General features: G+C 46.8%; 1 long non-coding RNA gene across 1 annotated transcript; it reads left to right on the forward strand.

Moving 5' to 3' along the window:
- The first annotated feature begins 42 nt into the window (after positions 1–42).
- Positions 43–16,891, forward strand: LOC115936572 (uncharacterized). The gene is made up of 3 exons (XR_004071988.2): positions 43–504; positions 13,775–13,888; positions 14,022–16,891. It is a non-coding gene; the product is annotated as an uncharacterized LOC115936572 (long non-coding RNA).
- Positions 16,892–18,577: the final 1,686 nt, after the last annotated feature.

Consider the following 18,577-nt stretch of genomic DNA (forward strand, 5'->3'; position numbering starts at 1 on the left):
GGCGCGCGCCTTGGCCGTTGGGCCCGCGCGCGGGGGGCGGGGCGGGGCTGCGTGGGGAGGGCGCCACCGAGCGGCCCGGCCCCGTTAGCCCCGTCGCCTCCCACCCGGAGTCCGGATCCGCGCCCGGCCCGGTTCTCCGCGCCGCGTCTCCCGGACGGGTAAACTGAGGCCTGGAGAGGGCTCGGGCCTGGAGAGGGCTCGGAGCTCGGGTTCGAGTCCCGCCGCCGGTCACCCACTCCGAGGCGGCGCGGGGGCCCGTGGGCGAGACGGCGGAGCCAAGAGCGGTCAGGTCTCGGCCCCACAGCCCAGCTGACGCAGAGCGGGCGCTCTGGGGCTCGAGTCCCCGCCCCTTTGCTGACCAGCTGTGTGATGGATGACCTTGAGCAAGTGACTTCGCTCCTCTCCTTGAGGGCCCTCATCTCTCACGTGATAGTACTTGATCCAAGGGGCTGCTGTGAGGTTAAGTTAATGTTTGTAAAGCCCATGGGACCGTGCAGGGACCTGGTAAGTAAATGCTAAGTTAAGTACAAGCTCCCGCGGTCCTTCATGGCTCCACCCGATTCATCAAGTACGCGGTGAGCCCTCTGTGCCAGGCACTGTACAAAAGGTCATTCTTTCAGTGCCCGCTAGCACTCCGATATACTCCTCTGGATTAACCGCCACGTCCACCGCGGGTAATCCTTAGCAGAGGGGTGAAACCACTTGTCCAAGATCACCCAGCCAGGAAATGACTGAGTGGAGAAGATTGATCTCCAGCCTGTTTGACTTCAAAGCCTGTACTCTGCCTGCAGGGAGTGGTCAGCTCTGTTAGGGTGGGTCGAAGGAGGCACCCGAGAGTCCAACACGTTCAAATTGACTCTTGAAAGAGCCTGCAAGGGGGAAGCTAATTTCAGGCAGAGGGAAGGATGGATGCAAAGGCGTAAAGGCATGATACCGTATGGCTGGCTGGTGTGAGTGGTGTGGCGGGAGTATGGGAGACATATGGATATGGTGATGATGCAGCTTGAAGCTAGACAGGGAAAGGAAGCCAGAACCTGGGAGGAGGTATTATAGGGTCTAGAATGACATTGAATGTCCTTGTATGTCTACCTTAGAATTCACCTTGTAGGCCAGTGGTTTTCATCAAGTGGTTCTGGGACCCGTGAATGTCCCTCGGATCCTTTCAGGGGTCAGTGAGCTCTGAATTATTTTCAGAATAATGCTAAATGTGGTTTGCTTTTTTCCACCCATTCTCTCATGAGTGTACAGTGACGTATTCCATAGAATATAGGACATATGATATTGCAACAGCTTAAATGCAGAAACAGATTTTAGGATCCAGCTGTCTTCTTTTAAGCCAGGCGTTAAAGAGATTTGCACAAATGTAAGACGCTACTCTTTAACATTTTGTTGTAGAAAATATATTTTTCATTGAAAATGTGCTTACGTTAACTGTAATGAGTTTATTGTAATTTTTAAATGAATAAAAATTTAGAACTTTCTCAGTTTTAATTTCTAATATGGTAAATATTGACAGAAGGAACAAACTGCATTTAAAAAAGCCCTTCAAGATCCTCAATAATTTTTCAGAGTGGAAAGGGATCTTGAGACCAAAGCGTTTATGAATGGCCCTGCTTGGGCACTGAGAAGCTACAGAGTGTTAAATGGGGGAGTAACTTAATCAGATTTGTGTTTCAGAAAGAGCTCTCAAGACCCAAGCCAGGACTTGAGGGATATGTTCATAAGGCACTGGCATTCCAGGCAGAGGGATAGAAACAGGAAAGTGCAGAGCAGGTAAGCAACAGAGCTAGGACACAGATGTTGGTCTTTTTATTCCTAATTTGGTATGGCCTCACCACCTGACAGGTCAGCACCAGGGCAAGCGTTTTATTCCTTTATTTCCACTGGGCCCTGTGTACTGAGGATTGTGCTCATGTTTGCTGTGGATGCTATTTCTCCTTCTGACCCCAGCACGCTGTTACCTCTTATTGCCTGTTTTCTGAGAAGCAAGTCAGGGAGGCAGATGAGAGGAAGGGAAGAAGTTACCCATGACGAGAAGTTACCAAGAAGTTACCTGAGTAGGACTGGGAATCTTGGCAGAGGGTCCCCTAAAGCTACACAGCCCAGGCTATCCTCCACATACCTCTAGGGCTCTTTAGGCAGTGGGGGGGAAACAACTGAATCAAAATCTCTGCCATCTGGAAAGCTGCTTTTGAAGAGAAGTTCCCCCAGAGTGCTGAGAGTCTGTTCCTATAACATTAAAATAAGAAATCATCCATACCAGGTGAAAATCTTTTAAAGATGTATTAGCGGGATGCCTGGGTGGCTCAGTCGGTTAAGCGGCTGCCTTTGGCCCGGGTCATGATCCCGGGGTCCTGGGATTGAGTCCCACATTGGGCTCCTTGCTCAGCGGGGAGCCTGCTTCGCCCTCTCTCTCCCTCTCTGTCAAATAAATAAAATCTTAAAAAAAAAAAAAAAAGATGTATTAGGAACTTCCTAGCTATCTGGAACTTCCAGAAATAGACTTATTATTTTCTTGATTCGTTATGAATACAAACTGGTAGCAATATCGGGCTTTATCATGAAGAAATCCTCTTGGGCTGTTGAAGAGTGAAGGACTATATTCCACCTTAACAAATGTCCCCAGAATGCTATGATTTGGGGTTCTCATGATGGTTTCTTCAAGTTTCTGGTTGTTAGCTGCCACTTATCATGCTGTCATTATGCCCACCCCCTTCACATCTGCTTCCAACTTGCTAAAGCCAAGAAGGTAAATAGTCCAAGCTCCCCAGAGCATCAAATAGTCTGAGCAGGGTCTGAGGGACTGTCCTAGGGTGAAGCCCTGAGAAAGCCAGCTGCAGTGGCAGTTGAGTGGGGTGGTTGATTGTGAGCTGTGGGGTTAGCCTTAACTTCTCTGGTTTCAGTTTCTTCCTTTCTACAATAGAGGGAGGGTAATCACATACCTATCTCATCAAGTTGTTGGAAGGATTAACTCGAACCATGTAGTCTAGGTCACCAGCCCATTCCCAACCATATTTGTTCCTAGCTCCGGTTCCATTAGACAATTCCATACAGAGTCCTTAAACTTCATGGCTTACAAACCAAAATCATGACTCTCCCTCCTAAACCTTCTCTTTCTAGCTGTGTTCCCCATTTCAGACAATGGCATTGCCATCCTCCCAGTCACCCAGTCTTAAAGCCATGGTGGTGCTTTTTAAAATGCCTCCCTGTCTTCCACATCCAGTCCATTTCCAAAGCATCCTGCCTTTTCCCCAGTGAAGGCCCCATTCCCTGGACTGTTGGAGTTGTAACCTAATTCTGACTCCTCTCAAACTTGCCTCCCACAGCTGCCAAGAGCTAGAAGCATCATGTCAAACCCCAGTTCCTAAAACTTAAGCAGTCCTCAGTACCTACAGGACAAAATCCAATGTCTTAGCCTTGAACTCAAGGCTCTCCATGGTCGGGCCATAACTTTCCTTTCTAAATTCACTTCTCTTGGTTCTCCTTTACTTGGTTCACTTGTACTTTTCTACACTTGTCCTTTGCCACTCTGGGCTTTTCCAGGTACTGCCCTGTCTTCTAGAATTCCTTCCTCTCCATTTCTGTATGTCCTAATCCTTCCCCTCTTTTAAAAACTCGGATTTCATACTGCCTCCACAAAGCCTTCCATGATCTTCCAGCTTGAATAATAAAAACCAATGTTTATGTAATGCTTACTTTGAACCAGCACTTTCTACATGCTTTGCATGTACTAAATTAATTCTTGTGACAATTGCATTTTCATAACAAACCTATGCAGTAAGCATGACTATGATCTGCATTTTACAGATGAGGAAACCAAGGCACAAGAAGATAAAGTAACTTGTCCAAGGTCACACGGTCAGTAAATGGTGGAGTCAGAATAGGAACCCAGGCATCCCGGCTCTATAGCCCATTTTCTCAAACACTGGGCCAAAATGAAACGAGCTCTCCTGCCTCCACTCCTGTTAGCTCTCATGGCAGGCCATTCAAACGTCTATTAGGGTCTTTATCACTTTCTACCTTATTATTGGTTAACATGTTTTATCTTGCCTATGTACACAGTAAATTTCTTAAGAGCAGGACCAGTGTCTGATCTAAAACAGTGCCTCCTAAATTTCTTGAGCCTGTAAATATTTGGGAATGTGTTTAAAGGATGTAAAATGAACAGAATATTCTATAGCAATAAGAATGAATGATCTAAAGCAAGATTGACAAATCCTGGGTCCTTGGGCCAAATCTAGCCCACTCCTGTTTGTGTATGGCTCAGAAGCTAAGAATGGCTTTTACATTTTAAATGGTTGAAAAAAATCAAAAGAAGAATATTTCATGACAGATGAAACTTATATGAAAATAAAGGTCTTTTGGAACCCAGTCAGGTTATGTATGGCTGCTTTTGTGTTACAATGGGCCTTGTGACCTACAGAGCCTAAAGTATTGACTGTCTGGCCATTTATAGAAAGATTTGCCAAACCCTGATCTAGAGCCACATGTAATAACATGAAAATATCTTAGAAGTAGCACTGAACCAAAAAGGATAAGCAGCATGTTGCCACTTATGTAAAGTTTAAGAATAAGCAAAGCATTATCAGCCTTGTTGAGGGACACACATACACATGTAGGAAAACATAAAGACCAACATGGAAACAATAAGTTCAGGGGAGTGGTTATCTCTAGGGGGCTGGGGATGAGAATGCCATCAGGGAGACACACAGGGAATTTTAACTATTTGCAAGCAAGGTGGAGGGTACACAAGTGTTCATTGTGTTGTGTTTTTTTTTTAATTTCGTATTAAAAACAATGTTTCACAAGAAATGAATAGCTGAGATTCAAGGACTTGTTTACTTTTACTTTGACTGGTTGAAAATATATTCAGCTTTCACCTATAGCTAAGATCTTCTGTGAACTATAAATCCCAAGAGCCCTACTGAGATGGATGTGGGTATTATTTATTTATTTGTTTAAAGATTTTATTTATTTATTTGAGAGAGAGAATGAGAGAGAGAGAGAGAGCATGAGAGGGGGAGGGTCAGAGGGAGAAGCAGACTCCCTGCCGAGCAGGGAGCCCGATGCGGGACTCGATCCCGGGACTCCAGGATCATGACCTGAGCCGAAGGCAGTCGCTTAACCAACTGAGCCACCCAGGCGCCCGTGGGTATTATTTAGAACATGGTAACTCTCAGGTCACACAGGGACTCTTGATTAATGATGCTTCTGTGAGCAGTGCTCCTTGAAAGCTAGTCCACCTAAGCCAAGTTTGGGGCTGTAGCTGGGACAGCTAATGCCGGGCAACTTGCTTTGTCTGTGGACTATATTGGCCTTGGAGCGCTGGACTGAAAGGGGCCTCCTCCTCTTGTCTGAGCATTGGGCTCCACGTCAGTCTCCCTGCCTCTGGGAGGAGGGAATGGGCAGAGTGTATTCAGATCCTGATCTGCATCCAGGTCCTCATCTGCATCCCTGAGTCTCCTTTAAACATTCATTTGATGGAATTTGAGGGAGTACCTGTCTTATGAGTAGCCTAAGGTTACGAGGATAATTAGATATGGCCTGAATCCAAGGAGCACACAGTTGGGGAAATTGGTATGTAAACAGCCAACAAGAGGACAGTGTTGTAAGTGCTTATTGCTTCGTAACAAATTACCACAAATTACTACAAATTTAGCACCACCATTGATTAGTTCTGTGGGTCTAAAGTCTGGCGAGGCATGGCTGGGTTCTCCACTCGGGGTATCATATGGCTGAAGTCAAAGTGCTGGCCAGCTACCTTCTTATCTGGAGGCTTGATGAGGAAAATGTCTGCTCCCAGCTCCTTCAGCTTCTTGACAGAATTCATTTCTCTATGGTTCTAGGACTGAGATCCCCGTTGCCTTGCTGGCTGTCAATTGGGGGCGACTTTTAGGTCCTTGCCTCATGGCCCCCCTTCCATCTCATCGACAGAGAATCTCTCACATCAAATCCTCCTCACTCTTTGAATCTCTCTGATTTCTCCTTCTTCAACTGTCAGAGAAAACTCTGAGCTTTTACAAAACTTGTAATTAGGTTAGGTCAAGCCAGGTAACCTCCCTACTCGAGGGCAACTGTGCCATGTTACATAAACCTAATCTCGAGAGTAAGATTCATCATATACACTCTCTCAGGGATTATGCAGGATGCATACACCAGGGGCCAGAAATCTTGCGGACCTTCTTAGAATTCTGCCTACTACACCCAGGGAGAAGTCTCTATGAACTCCCCTGCTGGTTTGTTCTGTAACTCCATGGCTCGATAAGTGTTGTCTTGCCATTATTAGGGTACATTTTTAAACTCCTTTTCTAGGCTGTCAGTTTCTTGGGATCAGGAACCTTGTTCACACCTGTAGCTCCACTCTCTCAGACAAGGCTTCTTCTGAAGGAGCTGTTCCTCCAGGCTTGCTAAGAAAATAGACAAGGGTATATATTGTCTTTTGGATTCCTGCTTCTCTTTTCTCCCCAGGTCAAAACGTCTCTGACACTTCTCAGGAAGAATTCCTTGCTCCCTCCTCTGTGCTGTCACTTGGTAAATATCTCTGTATGAAGTGTATCACATTGTAGCATCTTAGCTGAGTCTGTCTCTTCTTTGAGGGGAGCACTTCCCATTTATTCCACTTAGTATCCCTGGGCACAGTGTGTCATAGATGTCATTGCTTAATGTTTGAATTTCTAAAAAGGAGACACAAGGAGTTGTAAAACCAAGAAGCGGATGGAGTGTGGATTTGGGCTGTGAGCAGACCCTTGGAAAGGATTGCAGAGGGGCGGAAGCCCAGAAGTGCAGAGGCAACAGAGAGGGAAGAAAATAGGAAAAAAAAAAAAAAGTTTAAGAAGGAATGCTAGCAAACCCCAGGCCTGCTGTTTTATGTAATACATTAAGGAATAACATGTGGCTCCACACCCTTCCCTCCATAAGGAAATAGCAAGAAAGAATGATTATTTCGGGACTGACCATCAAGGAAACAATAGTTTACTTTTATAGTCCAACATTTCATTTTCACTTTTGGGTGGACAGGGACCCTAAGGGAGAATTGGTGAAGGAAAAGGAAAAGTTGGCTTATGGAGCTTACAACAAGTGGGTGTGGTGTGGGGTGGTGGCCCTGAAGCCCATCACATGCTTCACCTCCATCCTGATGTGGATGTTTGCCCTTTCCCACCTTCTTCTGGCTGTTGGCCTTTTGTGACTCATTTTTCTGTTTCAAGGCTGCGTAAGATCATTAAATGGGCACTTTAAACAGATTTCATCTGTATACTAAGTTTGTCATCAGAAGAATAGTTGGAAATTTTCTGATTGGATTCACCAGGAGCCCTGAACCTCCTAGAAGCAATTATGAGGATGGGATAACAGAGTGCACTGCAGGAGCTAGAGGTGAGCTCCATACCTCCCCTGAGTTTAGGGCAATGATGCTGGATAGCCCATGACGACAGAACTCCCCTTCTCCTTCCATGATGGTCAAAGGGCAGGTTTGTTTACCCTCTCCCTCTGACCACTTTGCTTACGGCCCATGTGTTTACTGGGGAGCTGATCACCTGCTCTGTTACTGAGTGCCCCTGTGTGAAACCCTTGGGAGAGATACCCATATAGCATGGCATTCTGCTCATGGAGTTAGTCTCATGAGGAAAGGTATTCCTATGCAAGGCAGGAAGTACCAAGTGCCAGGAGGGAAATGCAGTCAGAATGTTGCCATGTTTGGAAGAGAGTCAGGGAGGGTTTTATAGAGAAGGTGGTATTTTAGGTTGACCTTGAATGATGGGTAGGAAAGTTAGAGGGGGGGAGAGGGAGTATTAGGGGAAGGGGGCATTGTCTGGAGAAGATAGAGTGAGATAGGAACAGAAAACTGAGGGAGCATTTAAGAAACGGCGAATAGCTTTGTGTCCTGGAGCAGAGGGTCCACATAGGAGCAGCATGGGTCAGTGAGCTGGACAGAGAGAACGAGGCTTAGTTCTGGAGAGTCTCAACTGTCAGCTAAGAATCCTGAGAGTGGGCAGGGTGGGATGAGCAGAGGATGTGCAGGGGGAAGTGGGGCTGCAGGTGGGGGGAGCAGAAGTACAGTTTTTGATTGGTTTGCCAGGCTCTTGCTGCTTCCTTTGCCAGGAATGCCTCTGCTCAGCCTCTTCCTTGACCTTCTGTGCACCCTGTGCCCATCACAAACGCCTTCTCCCCCAGGAATCCTTGCTCCAGCCTTCCAAGCTGGCTCGGATCTCTCCCAACCCTGAGCTCCCCACAGCTCGCCATCTGACCCTTGCCGATGGCATTTATCATCACCCGCCCTGCTACATAGCAATTTTAATCTGTGTCTTTTCTGAATCCTGCACACAGTAGATGCTTGGTAAACATTTTCAAGTCTAACAGAATTCGCTTCCTCTTGAATACTCTGCCTATGAGCCTGTGCTCACACCTGGAATTTCTTCTTTTTGGGGAAACTTGGGGAAACAGGGCCATGATGCTCCATCATTCTGACTAGCATTTCTGTAAACATGGTAGACAGACCATAGATGAGAATGCCTTCCCCTCGGTTATGCCAGAGTTGAGATTAGATGGGGCCTTGGAATTCTTCTCATCCTCATTTTACTCACGAGGCCCAGAGAAGTGCAGTCACTCATTCAAGGTCACACAGTGAGTTGATGATCTGAAATAAGGTGTTTTGTATGTGAGTGTTGTTTTTTTTTTAAAGATTTTTATTTTTTGACAGAGAAAGAGAGACAGCGAGAGAGGGAACACAAGCAGGGGGAGTGGGAGAGGGAGAAGCAGGCTTCCCTGCTGAGCAAGGAGCCCGATGTGGGATCCCAGGACCCTGGGATCATGACCTGAGCCGAAGGCAGATGCTGAACGGCTGAGCCACCCAGGCACCCCTTGTATGTGAGTGTTTTATCACAGTGCCTCACACACAACACACACTTGATAATCCTGTCTACCTCCCCAGCCTCTTGAAGTGTAATTAAGCACCAAACTGCCTGTAATTTTTTCTATACTCTATGGGAACTTTATGCCTTTGAGCCTCTGCTCATACCTGGAATTTCTTCTTTTTTCTGTCTCTTCCTCCTACCCTCACCAGGTTAACTCCTGCTCAACCGTGAAGCTAAAGTTTCCCCTGATCCCTTGTCTTCACCCTCGCCCAGGACAGGTTAAATATCCTTTCTCTTGCTCCCTTAGTAGCCTGGGCAAATCCTTTCATCATTACACTTCCTAGGTCACGTACGTATCATTTGCTTCTGCACCTGTCTTCCAGCTGATGATATGCTCCAGAAGGCTGGAACTGACTCTAGAATCTTCATTACGTGCTCAGCACTTCACACCATACGTGAAACACGGTGATGCTCGGTAGATATTTATGGAATGATGTGTGCAGTGGGGTCCTCGCAGGCCCAGGCCATAGACCAGAGCAGCAACCTCCTTCTTGCCTACTCTGTAACTCACAGGGCCCTGCCTGGACTGGCTGCTCAAATTCTGATGGTCTGAGGGCTTTGCAGAGAAGTGCTGAACCCAAATCTCACTGATTAAGACATTTCTGCTCTTTTCCCTTCTGTAAGATACCAAATAAAAATAGTTCTAGGAAGCTACGTGGCTGAGAAATTCCAGACTCTGTCTGAGGTCCTAGATAAAGGCTGTTATTGTTAGGAAGTTGGTCATTAACCCAACCTACCTTTTCTCTGAGCTGTGGCTCCACACCCTTCTAAAGGCACAGATTCTTTTTGTCCTCAGTTACTCTTAAGCCTGTTACTAGCTGGTAACAAGAAAAAAAAATAACTTGACAGCGGTTGACGTCAAAATGAGCTCAAGGTATCAGTTGGCCGCAAGCTCGCTTTGTGCTCTGGGTGTGTGACTTTAAGTTAACTTGTTCTCAAAGTACCTTACCAGATGGCTAGTATCCTCATCTATCAGGCAGGAAAAACAACTCCTACCTTGCCGGATTATTGCAGGAGTGAAAGAAGATAAAGTAGGCAGAAATGCCTGGCACACAGACATGGTTAAAGAAATGTTACCTCTAAATCAGACGGTGGAATCCTCTTAACTCTGTTCTGGTGTAGCCAGACTTCATCCGATCTCCTAAGTTGCGTCCTAGGCATCATATTTTAAAAGAGGGATATTGACAAATTGTCACCCAGAAGCAAATGACCAAGATGATAAAAATCTGGAAATCAGACTTTTTTTTAAAGATTTTATTTATTTGAAAGAGAGAGAGAAAGTGAGCAGGAGCAGGGGTGGGAGGGGCAGAGTGAGAGGAGAAGCAGACTCCCTGCTGACTCCCTGGGCTCAATCCCAGGATCGTGACCTGAGCCGAAGGCAGACGCTTAACCAACCGAGCCCCCCAGGAACCCCCAAGATTCTGGAAATTGGACTTTACAAGAAACAGCTGAAGGAGCTGGGACTCTCTGGTCTAGAGAAGAAATAACTAGGAAAAGAATGGCATAGGCAGGTCTCAGAGAGGTCTTCAGGTAATGGAAGGATTCACATCCAGAAAAGGATTAAGCCTCCATTCTAGTCCATAAATATGTATAGCATTTACTATTATGTGTCAAGAACTGAGAATGCAAAGCAAAGTAAAATACAATCCCTGCCCCAGAGGGTCTTAGACTACGCAGGACCGAAACAGTGCAAAAGGGGGTGTGTACGATGTGCTGGAGGAGGGCAGAGAAGAATGAATTCTGCAGAGAGCCTGCAAGGCCCCATCAAGGGGGTGACATCCTCTGCGGAGCTTTAGGCAGAGAAGGGAAGGGCATTCAGGCAGCAAGTGCAGATAGAAAGGCATCCTCCTGGAAAACCTCAGATGCGCTGGCGGAGTAGAGGGGAGCGAGCCTGCAAAGTCCAGTGGGAGCCAGATTGTCAAGGGCCTTGGATATTAAGGTAAAGAGCTTGGACTATTTACCTCAAGTGGGTATTGAAGAGCCATCAAAGGCATTTAAGCGGGGGATTTTTTATTTTGAAAGGATGCTGTAGTGTGGCGTGCCGAAAGGCTTTATGGAAGAGAGACAGAAGGCAGGGGAGGCAGGACATTCCAAAGAGTTAACATGGGCTTGAATCTTCCACTTACTGTGGATGAACTTGAGCACATTATTGAAACTCTCTGAGTCTTTTTTTTTTTTTTTCGGTCATATATTGGAATGATCACATCTACTTTAGAGAGATATTTTAAGAACCAAATGAGGTGATATACCCAAGCCCCTCACATGTGCCTGGTACCCGAATGGTGCTCAATAAGTAAGCATCCTTTCCCTTCTTCCTTTTCTCTTAATGGACAGAGTAGACAGAGAAACAGAGTTCTGCTTGCTGAAACGTGGAGTCCTGGCCACACAGTGGGCTGAATACCCTTGGGAGAAATGAATGCATTACTGAATATGCTCAAGAAGGCTATTTCTCTGGTGGAAGGGGAGTTGAGCAAGCTAGACCTCCAAAATCCCTTTCTACTTTAAGGTTCTATTACCTTCAGGGCCTAAATACTAAGGGCATGGTCAAGAGCCTGAGGTTTGATAAAACCTATTAGTATTGACCTTGTTAAAAATGGCTGATTGGGGGTGCCTGGGTGGCTCAGTCGTTTAAACGTCTGCCTTCGGCTCAGGTCATGATCCCAGGGTCCTGGGATCAAGCCCAGTGTTAGGCTCCCTGCTCAGCGGGGAGTCTGCTTCTCCCTCTGCCACTCCCCCTGCCTGTGTTCCCTCTTTCGCTGTCTCTGAAATAAATAAATAAAATCTTAAAAAAAACAAACAAACAAACCACGGCCGATTGGATGCAAAGGAAATGAATCCTTTTCAAATTGTATGGAACTATACAATTTGAGAAAACCCACCCTAAACTTTTAACAGTCCCTCAGGAGTAGGTAACTGTCATACAGCAGAAAGAGCCTTGGACTCGACGTTGACAGGCCTACATCCCAGGGTCAGAAATTATGGTCTTAGGCAGTTCATTCCCCACATCTTGGCCTCAGTTTCTCCATCAGGAAGATGCGGAGGTTGAACTTCTGCGGGGTCCTCCATAGCTAACATTCTAGGATTCGGGGGGTTGAAGATATTTAGATCATGCAATCATGGATGTAAAATCTTAGAAGGTTCAAAGAGCTCCCACAGCAACTCTATCACCCACAGGTCATAATATGTCTCAATTTTGATAGCCTCACACTCGGTAAAACATTTTAAAATGTATCACATGTACTGGGAATGAGACTCATTTGACATTCTTCTTAGAATCAGAACTTTAGAATCCAGTGCATTTCAATTCTCAGCATTAACTTAGCTGCAAATTGGATTATTTCATATTTCTGGTTGAGAGAGAAGGCGCTTTCTTTGGTATGGCAAAGAAATAAAAATGTCAGTCATCTGTCACGGAAGAAGATGCTGTCTTATCTCTCTGTTAACTTCAGGGCCTAGATGCCACCTAAGCTGGAAGCAGATGAAATGAAGACAAGGTGTGAGGACAGCCTGCTTTTGTGCTTTCTGGTCCCTCTGCCTGGAATGTCCTCCTGGCCATTCCTGCTCATCCTGTTTGAAGCCTTTCCCTTCCTCCTTTTCTGTACGATATAATGAGTCCCTCCATTCACCCGGGACTTCCTGTCTGTGACAGCATCCATCACAGAGGATGAGAAGTATTGCCGCGTGACTCGTGATTCTTCGTGGATGGGTCAAGGGCACAGCATCTGCCCTGGGCCAGGCACATATATCCTCTCATGTAACGCACACAGCAGCGCTTAGGAAGCAGACATCGTTATCCCCTATTTAGCTGAGGAATCTGAGGTCAGAGAAGTTAAGTGACTTGTTTAAGGTCATAGAACTGATAAGTAGTTGGGTCTGGCTTTGAATCAAACTTTTTTGGTTCTAAAGCCCACATGCTTTAGATTTTTCATGCCCTTTTCTTAAGTCTTATGCATCTCTTTGGTAGACATCAATTATGGTTGTTGAATGACAGTCCAATTCTGTTCAATCAATCAGTAGAGATTTACTGATCAGAGCAAAGGGCTAAGGGAATGGTCGAGGAGAATGTGATTGGGTGGGGATCTAACTAGCCTTTCCTTGACTTGCAGTGAGCTTCTGGAGACATCTACTTTGAAATAAATACTCTCATTAACCTTGGTTGTGTTTCAGCTCAGCAGGAGAGGCTGTGGGGGTCTCTTGACAAAGCCAGCAGACAGGATGGACTGGTTTAAACCAAATTGGTTTCACATCTTTCTAATAACCCTAATCTAAGGTCTGAGTTTCACAGGAGAAGCGGAACTCAAAAACAACTATCATACATATGAAAAGGGGTATACAGGAGACTGAACGAAATCCTAAGTGATTGGAGGGAGTGATTAGTTCTGCCTACAAGAATTAAGGAGGGTTTCACAGAGATGGTGGCATCTGAACTGGGACTCAAAAGATAAGTAGGTTTATTTATTTGTGGATTTTTTTTGTTTCTTTGTTTTCTAGGCATAGAAAGAGAAAGGCATTCCTGGTGGAAAAGCTGCACATAGTTTTCTGTGAAGGAACATACCAGGGGGAGCTGGTAAAAGTTGAGACAAGAAAGCTTGGTTGGGCCGGGTAGTCAAAGGGCCCTGAATGTCATATACGAAGAATCTGGATTTATTCTGTAGCTATTCCAAGACATTCCAATGTCCACTGAGTTACGTCTTCCAAGTGTCACCTAAATTTTTGTCTATTGGCCTCAAAGTCCTGACAAAAAGCAGGGAGAGAAGCAATAGAGTAGAATGGAAATTGGAAGGCAGGGGGTCTAGATTCCAGTCTGATTATGCTGTATACTGATTGGTGATTCCATCTCTCTGGGCTTCTGTTTTCTCCTGTAGAGAGTGAAATGGTTAGAAGGTCTCTCAGACCTCTAACATGCCCCAAATCTGTCTGCCAGCTTTACAAGGAAGATCCTTCATGAGGTTCATCTGAGTTCCTGTGGTGGAGAGACCGTAAGTCCTTCCACGAGAGTGTGGGCAGGGTCTGGGACTTGCTGCTAACATAGAATATAACAAAGGTGATGGAATGGATGGGGTACACATTATGACATAAGTGGTTACATGGTTACATGACTTAAAATTGCAGGACCCATCTTGCTGGTGTCTCTCTCTAAGTCCCTGGTTGGCCCTGAAGAAGCAGGCTGCCATCTTATGGGATGCCGACGTTGGGAGGCGCCCGTGGCAAGGAACTGCAGGCGACTCTAGCTGCTGAGGGCAGCCTCTGACCAACAGCCGACAGGAAAGTGAAGGTCTCAGTTGTACAGCTGCAAGGAACTGAAGCCTGTTAATGACCTGAGTGAGGAGACAGACGCTTCCCTAATTGGGCCTCTGATGATACTGCAGCCCTGGCTGACTCCTCGGCTGCAGATTTGTGAGACTCTAGGTGGACGGCTCAACTAAGCTACACTGGATTCCTGAATCTGTGAGCTCATCAAGATGTGTTTTGGTTTTTTTTTAAAAGATTTTATTTATTTATTTGAGAGAGAGAGAATGAGAGAGAGCACATGAGAGGGGGGAGGGGCAGAGGGAGAAGCAGACTCCCCGCCGAGCAGGGAGCCCGATGCGGGACTCGATCCTGGGACTCCAGGATCATGACCTGAGCCGAAGGCAGTCGCTTAACCCAACTGAGCCACCCAGGCGCCCAAGACGGGTTGTTTTAAGCCTCTACGTTTGTGATAATTTATTGTTCAGCGGTGGATACAGTTTCCCACCCTAATACTTAAAACTCCTGACCCCAAGCCCTGTGCTCCATTTACAATTCCATGTCACCTCTCTGCGAATAATCCCATACCAGTGTCTATGTGTGTCTATGCATGGGTGGCTTTATCTGTCTATATCTACATGTAGGTCATACATTCATATTTAAACCAGACCTTTAGGAAATACTTATTATGTGCAGGACACCCGCAGGTGGGTAAGCTCAGGTCCCTCTCTGAGGTGCTCACAGCCTGGTGAGGGAGACAGTCCCATGGTGCTAGAGCTAAGGAGGGCCCACCTGCAAAGGTGAGGGAGCTAAGGAGATAAATGTGTGCCTAGCACTGTATAAACGAGTCTGCCTTCCCAGTGTTATTTCATTTGAGTCTCATAAACTCTAGGGAAGATGCTAGTTTTACAGAGGAGGCAGCTGAACCTCAGAGAGGTTAAGGGACTTGCTTTAGATCCCACATCTAGTGGAAACCATACCCAGGACTCTAACCCAATTCTGCTTCAAATTGTGTGGATAATTGAAAATTAGCTATACATTTTCTAGATTCTACTGGAACTTCCCAGCAGGCAAACTTATGTGAAACTTTCTGGGAGGTGACATGAGTGGAATTCTGCCTGATTCCGGTGAGCTCTCTACATCACCTCAGAGACAGAGGAAAGAAGCCGGAAGCAGACCCAGGCCTGTCTTCATTCACCCTCAGCTAGCACATGGCAAGCATTCAAGAATGGAGGCTGGGGCGGCTGGGTGGCTCAGTCGGTTAAGCATCTGCCTTTGGCTCAGGTCATGATCTCAGGGTCCTGGGATGAGTCCCGCATTGGGCTCCTTGCTCAGCGGGGAGCTTGCTTCTCCCTCTCCCTCTGCCCCTGCTTGTGCTCTCTCTCCAACAAATAAATAATAGTAATCATAAAAAGAATGGAGGCTGAATTGCATATTTTTGTGGGCCTAAACTCTGCCGTCTGTGTCTGCGGCATCATGTGGTAAGGCAGTGAGGATGTAGGGCTGTGATACCCAAACTCAGGAGCCAAAAAAGTCACCGGAGGAGACCTATTTAAATGCAGATTCCAGAGCCCTACCTCCGGAGCATCTGATTCAGACATTTTCATCAAGACCCTCGGATTATTCTGACACAAATAAATCACAAAACATATGGATATGAGTGATAAAATCACAGCCACGCCAGGTGGAGGTTCAGTTGGCCTGGACTCTGGTGGGAGCTGTTCCCAAACACATCCCCACTACTGTTTGCAGTTCCTTTTCCTTACAGGTGGGAGGACGCCAGTGGTGTGCTAGTAAATGTTTTAACCGGCTCTCTTCTGAAGGAATAAAAACAAACAAACAAAAACTCTGATTTATAGCATTCGCCAATATCCATGGTGTAAATACTCATACCGCGGCTGATAACAAGCTCCCAAAGGGATGTCACTGAACACCGAGTTGGGAGGAGCTACATGGCATTGCCCCTTGCAAGTTGGTAGGAATCAGCTCTGCCAATTGTTGGAAGGAAGCCCAGGTAGGGGAGGGGACTTACTTCCCTGGGCCTCAGTTTCCCCACTTATAAAATGAGAATGCATGAAGGGCTTCTGATCTCTGATGGATTATGCTGTACTCGTGACTAATTGTTAGGGCTTACCTAGGCCTGTGGGTTTAGAGAAGCCGGATTTAGGGGTCCTGGTTTGCCAGGGCACACAGGGACAGGGCGGCAGAGTGGGCCCTGGGAGGGTAGAGGAGCTCACAGGCTGGGTGTAAGGAGCACGGGCTTTAAGTCCCAGCCAAACACTAACCAAGCTTCTGCAAGCCTCAGTTTCCCTATCTGTAAACTGCAGGAAATAACACTGTACCCACCCCCACAGAATGGCTATGGGACTGAATAAGATAAAGTCTGGCACGTGGTAAGATTTCCATAAAAATCTCTCTCCTTGTCTCAGTTTCTTCCCTTGTCTATGACGGTTATTTTCCAAATTTTACCAGAGGCTGGTTAGACCAAATGGCCAATTTCATCGATAAGCAGAATAGTAAGTCATCTGTACTGTATGATTTGAGGGAAAGATCCTTCAGACAGAAAATTCATATATATAATGTATATGCATCTATATATACATACATGGTGTGTGTGTGTGTGTGTGTGTGTGTATGTGTGTATCCCTCCACTATTCTACCACGGGGGCTGCACTCCCATCATTTATATCTTTGTTAATACCCCATAGCAGAAGGCCACTAGGAACACACCTGTAGTGAAGCAAGCTTGGGTTTTGCTACTTGCTGAATGAGGGACACGGCGCTCCGTGAGGCAGCTTGGGGTCGGTGAAGGGGTGCTAGGAGGGCCTGGTTGTAAGCAGGAGTTTGCTCTGCATTAGGTGTTGTCAGAAGGCAGAGGCAATCCTGCGATTAGGTATCTTTTTATCTAAGACAGGGAAGAATGGGGGAGAACTAAGTCTATAATTGGTCAAGAAACCACCACCATCTCCCATGTTCCCGAGAGAGGGGGATGTGGGTCATTTTTACGATTTTGCACAGTACTCTTGTTTTTGTCTGTATTCAGATGTGATTATGGAGGGGTATGTTTTTGCCTTGCCGTGTCATGATTACGGTGACCTTGTCTGGTGTTGGTGTTCTGTGAACTTACTGGTGTCCAGCAGGAGAACGCCACGGCCTCGCTGTAAGTGCCAGGCCAGAGGCCACCGACAGGGCTGCTCTTTCTTTGCCTTCTCGTTGTGTTTATTCACAGAACATTTACTGAATCAGTCTTGGAGGCATGATCGCACACACCATCTCATTTAAACCTCAACACGTAATCCTGTGACGGATAATTATCTCCATTTTATAGATGAAGAAGCTGATTCTGAGAGATGAGTGACTTTCTGAATTCATCCAGGAAAAAAAAAAAAAAGTCTCTAGGAACTTGAATTCAGAACCGTCTGGTTCCAAGTCCAAGGCTCATCCAATTAAGCCACTCCGCAAGGAGTGAGGCCCGGAGGAGGCCGAGGACCACCCTAGTCCCCTTGTCCTCCCTGGAAGAGATTGCTGTTCCTGGCAGGGCTGACGGGCACTCCAGGTCCCCCGTGAAGGAGGTGACAGCGCACAAGGAGTCCTGGGCAGGCCAGTGAGGCGCACAATTGGCCGTCAGTCCCACGGTGGTTTGGTACAGCTGAGAAGGCAGGCACCTGCGCTGTTTGTCCCAGACTTGCCAGTAGTTCCCCATGTGACCTGGAGTAAGTCATCTCCCGATCTGGGGCCTCAGCTTCTTTGTCTAATGATCTGAGAGCTCCGAGCTCCCGAAATCTGCGAAGAAATATTGAGCGAATGCGGGATGTGAAGGAAAGAAGGAAGGGAAGGAGGCAGGGAGGGGAGACTGACCAGACACGGATTTTCTGCAATAAGTATTTTGTTTTGTTCTGTCTTTCTCCTCTTTCTGGTTTGGACGGTTCCAAGCTCTGCTGCTGTCCCAGTCTTCCCTCCGCCCTGTCTAGGGCTCCGTCGTCCTCTCCCAGCCCAGTGGCCCAGCAGCAGCTGCTGATGTGGTGGTGTCTGCTGACAGCCCCTCAGCCTCACTGACCTCAGGCCTCATTCCCAGCAGCTCCTGCTATCGTCTGCGGCCACCTCCGACCACTGCTTCCCACAACCCCCTCCAGCTCTGCTCAAGTTACTGAGCCCAGAGTCCCTCAGATTCAGACCCTGAGAGGGGGCTGGCTCCTGCCCTAGAGATGACCCAGTCCAACCCCCTCAGGCCCACGGAGGGGGCATGATTTACCCAGGCTCACCTAGCAACTGAGCGTGAGTCACAAACAGAACCCAGGCATCCTGATCCCTCGTTTCACCTCCTCATCTTCTGGGAAAGGTCTGTTCTTATTTGGAGGCTGCCGATTGTAGTACATTCAGTATGTTGATCCCACACATGTTCGTTGACCAGTCTCCTGTGCTGGATTCTGGAGACAGGG

Source organism: Leptonychotes weddellii, chromosome 4 (assembly GCF_054177405.1).
Source record: "Leptonychotes weddellii isolate Sample4059 chromosome 4, ASM5417740v2, whole genome shotgun sequence".
Lineage (NCBI taxonomy): Eukaryota > Metazoa > Chordata > Mammalia > Carnivora > Phocidae > Leptonychotes > Leptonychotes weddellii.